The following is a 16,699-nucleotide window of genomic DNA, read 5'->3' as shown; positions in this document are numbered from 1 at the left end:
AACGATGCAAAGTCGTTTTGAATGTCCCTGAAATGGGCAAATGAGCTTCGTGCATTGAAGAAAGGAAGAAGAGAATTGTGTTGACAATATGAGATCTTTCTTGACATCAAACAGAATTTTAAACAATCATGATTTATACCTTTGATCAAACTGAAGAACAAATTAATTAATGTGCATTTTACCTGAATGAGAATATCCACAGAATGAACTAATCGTTAAAACATCAGTCATTCGCAAAATGGAGGAATCTGAGATTGCAAGTGTTAAGAAATATGCCAGTAATTACCGGTCCTTTTGTTAAGCCAGATCCGTCCGGACGCAACACACGCAAGGATTTGACACAGAAACGAAAAAGTGATTTTTCATGTAACGGCTAAGTACTTACTAACCAGTTTACCCTTAGGATGTTGTCATTTGCCATCATTGATCTTTTTAAGAAGATCACTGACATCGCAGAAGAGTGTATACTAGAATCTAGAATTAGGAAGGCCGACGCGGATGATGCTTTTTCAATACGATTTTACATTCATTTAACCACCAATTTCAGTATTCGAATTTACAGTTTGTATGAAGGTACATTAAATTTTAATTAAAACTTACATGTATACGTAAGTTAAAATATATAATTTATGTGTTTGCAAATGAGATTGTCTTATGTGTTAGACGACATACTCCTTTATTACAAATACATGAACCTGTCTGTGTTCCGATGATATGTGAATGTTTTGTGAGCAATACGGCTCTTGTTATTTGATCAAGGCTACAACATTCAAGGCCTCATTAAAGCTTTGAATTTTTTTTATGGTAGACATGTGGATAACATTTCCAAATTTGACGCATCAATGACAATAATTTGTCCTAGAGAATTTCCTATTTAGATTTGTACCATATTTATATGGGTTTATATGGAGATGAAGAACTGATTTGCCTTTGCCTGTGTTTGTGACGCGTGCCACCGGTGGGGCAGGATATTCTACCCTTTCCTCGAACACACGTTGTAGAGCTTCATAGTGGTGTACTCACAACCTGCAAGTGGGTTATCGCATACCTGAAGTAATGTAAAACCAAACTTACTCAGGCAAAATGTTGTCGAGCTTTTCATAATCGAATTTTGCTGTGTCTGATCTATTTGGATGTATGACCACTGACATGTGATTTAGAGTCAATGTATCTTAAAATACATTTGTAGATCAAGAGGTGGTGTGTCTGTGCGTGCGTGCCTGCGTGCGTGTGGCTGCTTGTACCAGTCCGGACTAATACCGGTTAAATAATGCTACCCCACTGAGATACAAAGACGCAGGTTAACATGGACTTGCCAGTCAGACACGGATTACCGACTCCGAGCCGACCGGTCCTTGTTTTATCCCATAAATACCGAGTACCATCTTTTAACGACTTTCGGCATGACGCGGCCGGTGATCGAACCATCGCACCGTTCTCCAGGCAGACGCTCTATCCACTACACCACGGAAGAGGTACGTGAAGAGGTAGGCGGTACCGTTAAGAATACATCACTAGGTTGTCATTTCAAGCTGTTGTATATTTAAGAACAACCACATGAGTTTTAGTACCGTGGTAGTTTTGAAATGTATTGACTGATATTGATTCTTTTAGAACCGAAAAGGACAAATATTTCACCGGAAACTCTTATTACAGATAATGACATGCAATTACATTTGTGTTTGGTTTTTATCGATTCATTTTTATTGTAATTCGAACAACTTCTCAAACAGAGATTTGACCAAAAACGGAAGCCAATTGCATGTGGTTATTTACGGATTAATTTGTAGCGTCTTCACGGTTTCTTTGGGCATGTTGAATACTACATTTGTTGGATTTCGAAGAAGTTAAACTTTATCCAATGTAATTTCCTCCTGACGCATACACCGATGCATATTTTGGTATCTTAATAATAAGTTATTTGATGCTCCTTTGAATGTTTAAAGTGAACTTTATCTCTTTTCTGCTGCAAAACGTATTTGTTTCTTTAGAATTTGGTATATCTATGAAATAAAAGCGAATTAGGATTAAATTTTGTATATGAGAAACATTGATTAGATTTGTTATTATAATGTTTAAAGGTCAAATAAACGCATAAGGATGTATTATTGAGAAACAGTGATCAGGTTTCATATTTGTGTCTATAAAGGTCTATCTTATAGAGCTTAAGGATTTGTAATTGAGAAACGAGATCAGAACTCTTTTTGTAATATGAGCATCTAAACTATTTGCAAAACAAATGACCTTATATAAATTAAGTAACGTTGTCTTGTGAATACCTTGGATTCAAAATATATGTTCACCGCAGCGTCAACCATGTACTTGCCCGTTTCATAGTGCTACCCCATGCCGCAGTTTAACATGGATACCCCACTCAAACACCTTATATTGACTCAGAGACGACCAGTGGTCGTATTATCTCATTAATGCCAAATGTCAGGCAGGGTAACACCAGTATCATATTTTAACGTCTTTAGGTTTGGCGCTGCCAGGGAATCGAACCACCGCTTTGCGAGCAGACGCTCTATCCACTACACTACGAGGCAATACACAAACTTTGTGGGAAGTGGTATTACTATTATGAAAGAGGTCACATATAACCCAGTCATATACGACGCCTCAAGCGAAGTAAACCATAAACGTTTATGCCATTAGCTGGACACCTAAATTACCGCTTCCGGATAATGGTCTAAACGGTCACGCCATTACCTAGAAGCGGCAATTTGATCAATTTACGCAGTTGTACACCCACATGTAGAAATAATGAGTTTGTAGGGTGGGAGTAACGCTGCTTTGAACGTTATTTGAGTTTTATCACGGCGTTCCAGCTTGGATGAGGAGAAAGGCTGTGTCGGAGGTCTTACACGTCTAGCACAATAAAAAGAAAGGGGACAAAAATCGTTTCCATAATCATAAGCAATGTCTACTTAAAGCAGAGACCATTATACGATTCCGACTATATCATAACCATGTGATTATGAATCACTATCAATTAATGATCAGACCAGGTGTGCGTATCCTGCCCGCCCGTGGCACCTGTCACAAACACATGCAAACTCAAGTCAATTGTTCATCTGAAAAAAACACGGGAACAAATGGTACAAGTTATAATAAAAAAATTAACGAACGTCAAATTTAGCACTGATGCGTAAAATTTTGAAATATTCACCATGTGTCTACCATAAACTTTTTGAAAGCTTTTCTGAGGCCTTGCATGTTGTAACCCTGATCAAACTTTTGAATTCTTTGAAGGGCATGCTCAATTGTACTTTAAAAGTTGTGAAATGTAGACACCAAAGGCTGGGGCTGCTGAAATATTGCTCGACATGAAGGAAAGCATAGATCGAAATATGAAACAGATGATGAGGTTTTCACTGGCCTCTTTTATTTCTTGTTGGGGTGGCATGGGTTAATCAGTGGACGGGAATTCCATATTTGACCAATATTGAACGATATCAGATCATCGAGCCGCGAGCACGGGTATGGCATAAAAGAATGATGTTTCCCAGGTCGGGCAAATTCCCTTTGATGTGATTATGAATTCGGAACCCAGTAAGTGTTGATGCTGCTGATGGCTACACGTGCGACATATCCTTAGATCTACATGTCTTTACAGTAACGTATTTGGTTCTCCATTAAATCAGTTCGAGCAGAAAAAGTACAGCACATCCGTACAATATTTTTATCATGCAAAACGTCAACGCTAGAGAATAACCAGTTTCGATTATCCGCTGAAACAGTTTCTGTTGGGCGTAAAAGGAAAAAAATAGCGTGAACACTACATGGATGGATATCTAAAAAACCCGTCATGACGCCTAGTGTTCGGGAACAGGGTGCGTATGTCCTGCCCTACCGTTAGCCACCGTGGAGAAAAGGTTAAGCACCGTTTATCTCAATATACTACAAATGCCATATATCTTTAATACCCTCACCCCATATAAAATATATATTCTGACAATAAAATTTCTTTTTTTTATATAAACTGACATTTTCATATTGACATACAGAAACTGAAATCGATTGAAATAACACGTTTTGTACTGTTTCATGGCAGTGGTTATTTGTACCGATCCGTGAAGATCCGGGGTAGAATAGGTCTTCAGCAACCCATGCTTGCCGTAAAAGGCGTCTATGCTTGTCGTAAGAGGTGACTAACGGGATCGGGTGGCCAGGCTCGCTGACTTGGTTGATGCATGTCATCGTAGCCCAATTGCGTGGATCGATGCTCATGATGTCAATAACTGGATTGTCTGGTCCAGACTCGATTATTGACATCGATTATTGACATCGATTATTGACATCGTCATATAGCTTGAATATTGCTGAGGGCGACGTTAAACAGCAAACAAACAAACAAAACATTGCTCTTGTACCACTTTGGTGGTAGCCTCTTAGACACATATCAAGATGAGATCAATGTCTTTTCTAGATATTTCCAAGTTCATGATTATTGAAAACAAAGAAGGGCTATCCTTTACTTTTTCCATAAGTATATATTACCTTTTCTATCTAAATGGATATACATTTTCAATTCTAACATTAAAATACATCATGAACTAACAATAGAAATGTAGATCAAACTCACTCACTCACTCACTCACTCAGTCGTAGGCAAAGTAGACCCGGGAAGATCCGGCGTGGAATAGGTCTTCAGTAACCCATGCTTGTCGTTAAAGGTGACAAACGAGCTCGGGTGGTCAGGTTGCTGACTTGGTTGATGCATGTCATTGTATTCCAATTGCGTGGATCGATGCTTATGATGTCAATCACTGGATTGTCTGGTCCAGACACGATTCTTGACCGACCGCCGTTATATAGCTGGAACACTGCTGAGTGCGGCGTTAAACAGCAAACAAACAAACAAATCATTGCTCTTGCCTTAGACACATATCAAAATGAGATCAATGTCTTTTCTAGATATTTCAAAGTTCGTGATTATTGAAAATAAAGAAGGGCTATCCTATACTTTTTCCAGAAGTATGTATGTACATTTTCTATCTAAATGTATAAGTTATACATTTTTAATTCTAATATTAAAATACATCATGAACTAACAACAGAAATGTAGATCAAACTCACTCACTCAGTCGTAGGCAAAGTAAAGTGGAGATTTCATAATCACTCACTACTTTTCTTCGTGGAACGTTTGTAAATGTTTCTTCATGGAACGTTTGTAAATGTTTCTTCATGGAACGTTTGTAAAAGTTTTTTCATGGAACATTTGTAAATGTTTCTTCATGGAACGTTTGTAAATGTTTCTTCATACACATTAAATAGAGCTGGGCTTATGGTTCAATTTGCATCGTCATTGTCCCAGCATCCATAGGCGTTAACCACGTAGACTATATTAACTAAGTATATTTCACATCCTCTGGAAGCCACAAATAACCGTTTAATTGCGCAGGACACGCCACCAGTCGTTGTGTTACACCTGTATGCTGATAAATGAAAATATACGCGTTTGCGAGACACAGACTGACATTACCTAGTGTCATCCTACACCTCCCTGTGTTACTTGATAGCAAGTATGCTGATAACACCGGACACGTGTTTCTGCCATTGATATATAGTAGTTCATCAGTTTCGATGAACTATTTACGTCCGAATTGAGACACATCTTGTGTATGGCACGGGACGACCCACACTGATCACCATCATTACCATCGAAACTGTTTTCTGAAGCATGATGTGGTATCCACAGAACCAGATATGATTGGGCCCTCGGGCCTTTAGCCGATTACATTTCCATATTGAAGAATTCGTGAAAATCCTAAATAATTGTTAGGAATGTAATCAAAGGTGTTAATTTTACTGATAATTAACTTCTTCTTCTTTTTAAATTTGCCTGTGTTTAACATATCACAACACCAAATGAAGAACGATTAAATCTCACCTACGAAATATCAGGCTTGCATCCCAAGTCCCAAGTACCCGATTGTTCTCGCTGCCTTAGGTTTGGTACAACCTTCCCGAGGCAAGAGAGTTAACTGACTGCGTGAGTTCAGTGGAAACTGGACTTTAAAAGTCAGTTAACTCCCTTGCCTCGGGAAGATGGTTTGGTACCTCCCAATCTGTTGACTGACATTGGGAGAGTACCCGGGTTTGCTGCCAGGAATACAGCCCTTCTCACAATCTGGGTAATGCAGAAGGCTGCAGTGTTGGGGAGTCTTCACATTTTCCGAAAAGTTATCGGTGGGTTCGACTAGTCAGTGTTTCCATTCGCTGTCAAGGCTGTGGGTAGAGGGGGCAAGGGCCCTGAGCTGATGAGATTAACCAGCCTGACTGTGCCAGGATCACCCACACCCTCTTTGCTTCAGTTTGTATTTTAATCTGTACATAATAATAATGAAAATGCATAGTTTTATTTCGCTTGTCCATCCCCTGAAGTGTGTTCATAGTGCTACACAATTATTACCCCCGTTATGACAAGTACAACTCCCTTGACAGTATACAAATAAAGCTGGATTTCAGGCTCTGGAATATTTTACATTCAACAGGGTAGTGCCCATAGTGCTGCTTGTTGCACAGGGGCTTCTTTGCTATGTCCATAAATCAAAAAGAGCCTTTACCATAGCTTGCACTACGTATTCCGTCATGGAAATACAGGACTTCAAATAATCACGAAATTCACATGTATGTATCAACTGACAATTATTTTAAGATCATCCTAATAATCAAATTTTTCTTCTTTGTAATAAGAAATTACTGACCTAGATCTGCGGGGTTGAATAATGATTACGTGGGTTCTTAAAATCCTATCCTTGCGTGTGAATCGAGTGCCACATTTCACTAATTCGACCCATTACGCGGATTTCATCCATACACAAACAGCCGTGTTATTAGCGATAGGTAATTACCCTTTCACAACTCCGAACTGAATCAATCTCACCTCAAAGTTTACTTATTAGGTCATGCGGGGTGCAAGGCTTATCCTTACACCTCTCGAAATATAATTTACAATACGTGTTTTCAAGTAATGCTACATTCGCTGGTCGAAAGGACAGCTTGTGTTTATTAATATTTCTCAAAACACTTGTTCCAATCCACGCATGTGTAGTACCTCTTCGGTCTTGGTAAAACGGAAACATCATAATGACACAAAGTTTCATCCATTGCTCTATAGGTTAAAACATAAAAAAAATGATCAAATTCATTATACAGATTTTCACACGTATTGAATTTTATTAAACTCTTAAAGGAAATCAGATCAAACACCCAGATCAATAACGACTGTTCCGTAGCGAAAACGTACATGTATTTTGTCATCAACTCAAACAGAAGCATGTTTCAATCAAGCTTCTCGAATGCATCTCGCTACTAACCTAATTTTATCAGACTACCAGTGAGTATTACGTACACAATGGACTAAAGAGACTGATCAACGCTTCACACGTAAGATAAATGGGTGTCATTAGCGCATATCCCTCGTGGATAGTACGCGCCTCTGATTCCTGATGACACTGCTGATTCTCTTTAATTGGTACTGAACCCCTACCATGCCGATGAAGATGGGAATGGATAATAGCTGCTGGGGGCTTCTTTTTTCACCATGACACCGTTTATGTAGTACAATGTGAAGGCCAATAATGATTTACTTAGGGTATAAGGAATTCCATCGGCACATACTCAAGGAACTACGTGATACCTAACGGGCGATTCTTCCCAGCTGCATGACATCTGCATTCTGATAAGGCCGCCTTAGAATCAGCTGGAGATAAAAATCATTAGGTCGTCTTGGCTGGCTTCGTAAATGGACGTTTGAGTGTCCAATAGGTGCTGAGTGCCATGTGAGGCATCACAATCACACAACGCATGTCTCCTCTACGTCTCCTCACGCCTGTGCGTCTAGTTTGAAACCATAGCTCCACGTTACAGTTGGCATTACCATGGAAAGTGGTGATTGTTCGTACTCAACGCAAAGGACCTCTGTTGACGTTTATCTCTTTCATAAGTGAAAAGGAAATGTATGTTCATGTATATGTTCAGGAATTCATTTAATGTATTACAGCTATTCGCGTTACTATATGAATGTTGTGTGCATGTCCTTGCGACTGAGCCAGCAGAATTAGCTGTGGAGAATTATGGTCCTTAGGCGTGCCAGAATGCTATGACCCTGGGTTCGAATCCAAGATTTCTGCAATGATCTAAACCCAATTAACTCATAGCAGATTGGAGGGGGGGGGGGGGGATTTTATTCTCCAATCCTTTACTTTTATTGATTTTGGATGATAAAACGTTCTTCCTAAAGCCTAGTTACAGGGGACTTTCTCGAGTCAACTTTGGCAAGAAAACAGAAATCTACGACAGTATTATTTTCCCTGCGGCTGACTCAGTTCTTTTACAAGTTTAGATTAACCAAGCGTGGGGTCTTGTGATAAAAACACTTATAAGAATTTTTCTAATTGACAATTTTGTTCACTTTCGTGTCTTCCATGCAAACATGAAAACAACTTTATAGTTACAGTGGATCGTTCTTTGATGTTTTTGTTATTTTCTCTTAAGGTGTCTCGTATAAAAATAATTCGGTTAGTCTGAAGTGTCTTTTTTTGCATAAAGAGACTGATTGATAAAGTTCCTTTCACCGGAGAAAGTTTGCTTGTGTTTGTGTTGTCCGTGTGCCTTCAAATGAAAATAAAGTGCCATTTATTCTAAAAGAAGAGAAATATCTGGTAAAATTAATACTGCAACAGATGTTAGTGAATACATTTCACCCAGTCACATTTGAATTGTGTTTTGTTGAACAGTCACTGGGAAATAGATGTTTTGAAACTGTTGCTTTAGACGATTGGAGGCACGGCTATGGAGAGAATTGCCATCGCCTTGGTGGGATCATCTTAAACCTCTAGTCAGATCGAAAGCCAACATCACCTTCTAATTCGCTGTTGTAGGAATCGCCATATTACCACTAACTATCTCATAGAAATGGTGGCTTTGCAGGTAAATCTTAATGTTCTTCAGCACTGTTCTTATGCTACAACCAGAACAGAATTTCATCCTCACGTGAGAACGTTTCTGTTTGAGTCTTACACACCACGATAGGGCGAATTGTCCATCACGATGAGATTCTTAACGGGTTGGCAAGTGATGAGTTTGTCCTTGAACCACTGCAGAAACACGTTGCCGTTGTTTTTGTCCGATAATCCCTGTCAGCCGCAGCCATTTCTTTAAATGGTCTAGAAAATCTCTGGAGAACACTCTGAGTACGATACGTCTGTCATCCTTACTGACAGGTAACTTACATCCTCATGTCACCAGCTGTTGCAGTCTATTTTTAGGTAGGCTTTGGGTGCACGTTCACATATTTATGGATAACATGAACTACTTTGACCCTTCAACGTTCTGCCCGAAAGAGAACTAAGACCTTAAAGATCAACTCTTTCCCACCTGATATGTATTTCACTTATTACTGATTGATTGCATGCAATTCCCATTCAGGGCGTGGGCGGCCATCCTTTCCGTATTATGCATGACAATTTGTAGATCCCGTTCTCAGAGCGGCATACAGAAAGGGGTGCAATATCCCATGCCCCCCTCGGTATTAAGTGTCAATGGTATTTCAAAACATCATAGTTTCTAATCTGTATTCGTTTGTTTCTTTGTTTGTTGTTTAACGCTGCACTCAGCAATATGTCAGCTATATGGCGGCTAATCTGTATTCATTAACATTGGTAATATTATGTTTGGCCCAATCTCATTAAAATCAGATCTAAGTTCTCGCTACTGTTAAACAAAGATCTGAGGACATCCCATTACGGGCCACGTCAGACCGACCTTTCGCGAACTTTGACCGATCAATTGAATGACTAACAAGAAGTCGACAACAGCCAATCAGAAGGCAGTTTAATCGAGCTTTACGGCTCAAGTTTCAAACTGGCGACTATCTCATTAAAATCAGATCTAAGTTCTCGCTTCCGCTAAACAAAGATCTGAGGACATACCATTACGGGTCACGTCAGACCGACCTTTTGCGAACTTTGACCGATCAATTGAATGACTAACAAGAAGTCGACAACAGCCAATCAGAAGGCGGTTTAATCGAGCTTTACGGCTCAAATATCAAACTGGCGACTATCTCATTAAAATCAGATCTAAGTGCTCGCTACTGTTAAACAAAGATCTGATGACATCCCATTACGGGTCACGTCAGACCGACCTTTCGCGAACTTTGACCGATCAATTGAATGACTAACAAGAAGTCGACAACAGCCAATCAGAAGGCAGTTTAATCGAGCTTTACGGCAAAAATTTCAAACTGGCGACTATCTCATTAAAATCAGATCTAAGTTCTCGCTTCCGCTAAACAAAGATCTGAGGACATCCCATTACGGGTCACGTCAGAACGACCTTTCGCGAACTTTGACTGACCACTGAAATGACTAACAAGAAGTCGATATCAGCCAATGAGAAAGCAGCTTTCTCGAGCTTTACGGCACTCGTTTCAACCTTCGTTTCCATTTCAGACTACGCTTGAGAAATATGTTTACACAGTTCTCGATTAAAATTTCGAAAACTGAACAAACGAACATTCCGGAATGTCTATTATATGGTTGCGATTATATGGCAGTGCTTCCCACGTACTGTGCAACGCCTCCTCCGTTCAAATGTTTATATCCCACGGAAGCGAGTGATAATTCGAGTAACCGTCGTTCGGAATACCCCGTTTTAACGTTTCCGAGGTTGCTGATTAGAAAACACATTCCAACTGTCACTTTCATGATCTGGTAAGCGATGCTTTGATTGGTCGGATGAGAGGTCGTTCTTACGTGACCCGAAATGGGATGTCCTCAGATCTTTGTTCAGCGATAACGAGAGCAAAGATCTGATTTTAATGAGATTGAAACTGGCGACTACGCTTCGAAATATATTTGGACATATACTCGATTAAAGAATTAAAAACTTATCAAAAGGAACATTCTCATAGATGGTCTAAATTGTATGAATACAAAACAAAAGCCCATAACCTTCGTTCGGAATACCCTGTGTGTGTCTTTTCGAGGTTGCACGTTTAAACGCCACATTCCAACTGTCACTTTCATGATCTGAAAAGCGATGCTCTGATTGGTCAGATGAAAGGTCGTTCTGACATGGCCCGCAATGAGATGTCCTCAGACCTTTGTTTAGTGGTAGAAAGAACTAAGATATGATTGATGTTTGGTCCAATATTTCTATTCTTGATATATGCAAGGCCCTTTTTGTTCGAAGTACTGGACAAACAATTCGTGTGATATTTTCTCGAAGATCATGCGCATTATCATGACTGAACCAAGATTATATACTGATGTTTGCTGAAACATTGTCATGCAGATTACTGTTTATGACGTAGTGACAATGATTAATTAGATGATTTAGTTAACTTATTGACAGAGATACTCTCTCTAGAAGTTCATAAACGTGCACTAGGCACAACTCTAAACAGAAATGTACCCTAACGCACAGAACGCATCAGATGTAACATAAGCTTTTCTCCCGAATGACTCCTGCGTAACGACGCATTTAAATATACCATATTTATACTATGAACAACGATCAACGCCGTCTAGCTGCAAAGCCGTACAATCAACCAGGTCATTGGCCATGTGCATCTGATCCATTAAGTCGACTCGTACGACAAGTTTAAGTTGCTTTGGACCCTTTCTAACGCGGAATCTCCACGGAATTCATCAAACAGTAATGTCGTGAACGAAATTGATATTCTGTAAGAGTGGATCCGTCTTACTTTCCTTGTAATACAGACATTCGTAACAAAGAATAATAGCTGAAAGGTGAAGTTCGTTCGTCGTTCCGTTTTGCTTGATTCAGAGATTTAGATATGAACATTGATGTCCCAGAATCATTGCCAATTTCTTTTATAAATTTCAGATAAGATGATTAATTCTTGAGATAGAGCACTCTGAATTTTGTTTAAAGAAAAACCCTAACAATTTTATGATCACTGATATTACGCAGACACAGAAATCTCTTAACGATCATCATGAATGACAGTATAAGTGATACCAGTAATCTCATTTGCATCATAAAAATGGTGACAGTTATCCTCGGGGTTTTTTCCCTGAAGGTGTTTTAATGCAATCGACAATCACTCGCTGATCACAAGAATTGATTTTGAAATGCAATTCAATAACCAATATGCAAATCAAATATTTTCAGGCAATCCGTTCCAAAGAAATAAATCGTTTCCTAGCCATTCAGTAAAATATACTATCTTAACATAGCTCAAGTTCGAGGATTCCAGTGCATATCCCATCTGATCAATAGTAATTTCTTCCGCCTCACACACGAGTATAGTAGACGTATAAGATCAAAACAAAATTATTAATGTGTATGTTAATAACAATATCTCGAAACATATAATCCCACTTATTCACACATACGTCACATTGCCTATTCTAAGGCACAAGATTAATTTGTACCAATACTCCTTTATCACTTTCTTGCCTCTGGTTTAACACTGTTTCTTTCTGACATGAAGTCAATAACATCTGGGCGGAGGGAGGTTTATGTTTGATACCGGCGGAAGGCGTCCATCTTAGTACAAATCAGAAACACAAGGATACTTGGATTAGGAGACATGTCAAAGCTTTTCTTTCATCAAAGAGAACCTCAAGTGTATCCTTTTTAAATTCAGGTTAGGCGTAAATATCCCCTGGCTATTCTGGTGAAATTTTCTTACATAAATGATTAAGATGACAGAAGATATCTTCTTTGTTCAGTTAACAAACAGAATAATATTATAGCCCCTACAGAAAAATGATTTGCCTACGAGGGACAAGGTGCCGCACCTGGGTCCTGGCACGGAAAGGGTTATGACGCGTTTGTTTATAGCAAGCTCATTACATAACTACGGAAATTAATATTTTTAACATTTCTTTTTTAGATAAAATAATTCTCCTTAAAAGACTGATCATTAGTCTTAGATGGTGATACCGTCGTTCGTATAGCCATTTTGAATACGTAGATCATTGAATGTTATACTGTTTAAACCGTAGTTATGTGTAAATAAACTGGGGGGCAAAAGAATGTATACTAGGTTTGTTTTTATGTAGTTAAAAATTGCATAACTTGAATTTTATGGAAGCGTATTTGTGCCACAATTATCTACGTAAATGATACTTATATGTACGTAGATGATACTACTTACATCTACATTGAATGAACATTCAAATATTGTTGTCGACTTTTACAACAATTCTTTATCGAATAGCAATAGTTCCGGGTCAGTTATATTTAACCTCTGGCTTAATTAATAATGACCGATTTGTCTGACCTTTTGCCTTAGCGTGTTTTACCTTTTGCCTTAACGTGTTTTAATTTTGAGGTACTATTTAAACATTAAATTAAGTAAATCTTCATTTCAATGTGTCGAAGTTACTGAAGAATGACACACGCCTCACTCTCTTTCAACAGTAAAAAAGAGAGGGGATACAAACTACAAACAAACAAACACCGGTCATTATTCATTATTTTAGCGAAATTATATAAAAACCATAAAATTGTTTAAGCCGGAGAAATCTCTCGAATATGTTTATTCTCATGATCTCTCCATTACGGAGATTTGGTTTAAGAGGTAAAACGTAAATATGAAAGGGTAAGAATCATTATAAAACTATATCAAAACAATACTCGTCCTCCACCTATAAAGAACTGAAGGTGCACGTATGCAGTTTGTGTTTTATTTAGTTTGACAATTTGAATTGATCTCAGTGTGTTTTGAAAATATGGAAAGACCGAATTAAAATAAACGACCAGCATGCTCCCACTCATTTAATCAAATTAATAAAGTACAGTACTTAAGTAATAACCTTTTGTAGAATATATATGTTCGTATAAATTTGTGTCCAACTAGAGTCGCAACTTCACTAGACAATATCACTGTCTGTGTAACGATACGTACGCTTATAATATCACCTAGGTAGATGTAAGTTTCATCTACGTATATTAAAGTATTTTCTACGTGGATGACAAAAAGGATTTCGACTGTGGCACTAATACGCTTCCATAGATCTTGTCTACTAGTATTTAACCATCACTCATTTCCACGACATTATGTGAAAAGTTATCTGTGACTTGGCAGTTTTGTGTAAAAATAAATTGGTTCAATGAAGACCGGGGTAACGTATAATTTTGCAATACATGACCCATACCATGTTTGAAATGTTTGTGCCGAAAAAGGTAAATGTATTTCAATTCACATAGAACATGTCTACTACACCCATCAAGAGTTGTAAATGTGTAACATGCGGAAACGTTTTGGGGCATTTTTTAAAGTTTTAAATCAAATTATATTTGTAAATATATAACCATGCAGAAGTATTCTGTCAGGGCTGACTAAGTGCCAGTACAGTTTGGACCAAATATCTCTAACGCAAGGTATTTTCAATAGAAAATCAAACATATGATATGTTTAAATGATCGAGAGGCATGGTTTCTTTTGCCCCTCAGTTTAGATCTGTTGGCATCATGCTTACGGTGTCTGTACGCGTGTTCATGTAACCTGTTGGTTCGTAAGTAACAATTATAGTTTAGGAAAAAGCTAATATTACGCTGCTTACGATAAACGTTCATTTGCCCTTCCTCATTTTTGTCCACTCACTACATGCAATGCCCCTCACTGAATGAAATTACCGCTGAAGCAACAGTCTCTAATCTCCATGTGCAATTCCCGTGATGCATTAATGACGCTGTTTCTCAGATTAAGCAGGTGTTTTTGGATTTATGATTGTAAACATTATGTTATAAATAATCACAGACATACCAGCATCTCATTATCATACAGTGACATTTTTACAATAATGTAATTGTGTAAAAAAACGTTTAATATTGTATAACTAATCCGTTGATCTCAAGAAAAGATCTAATTTATTTTCAAACAACTTTCATATCTACGGATAGTTACCCAAAGAATCTCAAAATGGACACACCTTGAAGAAAGAATTATCATTCGCTGGAACAAACAGTATGCAAGTATGTGACTATAGTTATTTCGTCTTACTATTGTGTATAAGTTATTAGTATATCCGGTGCGCCCTAATTGATACCCTCCAAAATTATCGATGATCATGACAATGTACTTAAGCAACAGGAAATTAACCTACCCTGTGATTTGTTTGTGTGTCATATTTTCATTTTGTTGTATACACGGTGTAGGATTTGAACCATATATTCCCTCTGAAGCTATTTCGTTCTATTCCTGCTGGAAGCATCTAACGTAAAATCATTTGCTATTCAAGAATCTGTGCTTTAAGGTACGAGGTGACAGATGATCAAGTGGTCTACCGCGAGGTGTTTCCATCCACATCCTTAAATCGTGCCAGGATTCATTGATGATGGGTTCAAGTAGCCCCCATCATGATCCTGGCTTTGTCCGTTACTTCGCTAAAGTGGTAGATGTCTACATGCATCGCTTAGGATCGTTCTTCTACATGAGGCTGACACATCAAGATATCACTGAAATACTTTCAAAGCGGCGTTAAACACAATTCATTTAGCCATTTAACCCCAGATACGTCAATGTATGTAATTGACTCAAACTCAAACATAATCTGGACAAATATGTCTATGTACTGATTTTGACATTTGGAAGGTCGGCGGAAGGATTAGTTTCATGAAACAAAATACTTAAATTCTTAAGTCCGTGAAAAATTGTAGTGATGTTGTGTTCAGGTAATCTGTATACAAAAAGATCAGTTTCGGCACATACATGTTAATTTTGGTCCTTATTCAGTGAAGGTGAACGAAAGCAAATCTCCAGGTCAATGTTAAGTTAAACATATTCAACATATGCGTTAGCAATATTCCATCTTCATCACGTCGAGGAACACCAGAAATAGGCTTCACACATTGTACCCGGATTTTCGGCGTGACCAGTCGACGCTATCACCACTAAGCTATCCTACCGCCCCTGTAATGAAGACAGTCGTCAAACAAAACTATCACAGTGTTCTTCTCCGATGGTCCCACCCATTTGTATCATAAGATGCACATTCCCCAAGCTGTGTTAATGTGTCTGGCTGATACGTACTTGTTTTGTAATTGGGTCTGTGTTATCCATTGTCACTGATTCTGTAATCGACTTTAAAAGATATAATGCACATGTTAATGATACCGCATGTACTGCTTGCAGCGGAAACGTCAAGTGGGGGAAATAGTTATGCTGCATTCATATCCAGAAGCTTAAGCATCAAGTATTGATTCAAAGAAAAAGTTCCCGATAGATGACTGTATTAACCTTTCTTCAATAAGTGAGTTAAGTTTTATAAAGATTTGACTCAGATCTAATCATATTGTCAACAAGCAATAATTGAACGTAATTATGTAAAATGTGATTTCAAGGATACCATTCATTTGATTCTATAGTGCAATACAAAATCTAAGACCCTTATTATATATATATATATATATATATATATATATATATATATATATATATATAAACAAGTGATTTCGTCAGGTGTATAAGTATTAAATATAGAAAAACCAGAGTCCAGATATTCGTGCATGTGAAAACTCCATATATATTTGAGAGAAAAACAAATCCCATTGAAGGTTTCAAAATCATACATGAGATACATAATATATAATAAACTACATTTACAACTACAAGTAGTTCACTATTCAGTATATTAGTTCCAATATTTTTGCCATATCCGAGTGTGAGTGAATATTGATTGACGCACCACCCGCAATTCGTGAATCTTGTTAC

Source organism: Haliotis rufescens, unplaced genomic scaffold (assembly GCF_023055435.1).
Source record: "Haliotis rufescens isolate VD_foot unplaced genomic scaffold, xgHalRufe1.0.p SCAF_1, whole genome shotgun sequence".
NCBI lineage: Eukaryota > Metazoa > Mollusca > Gastropoda > Lepetellida > Haliotidae > Haliotis > Haliotis rufescens.
The sequence above is the reverse complement of the archived record's forward strand: the minus strand, read 5'-3'. Positions refer to the sequence as shown.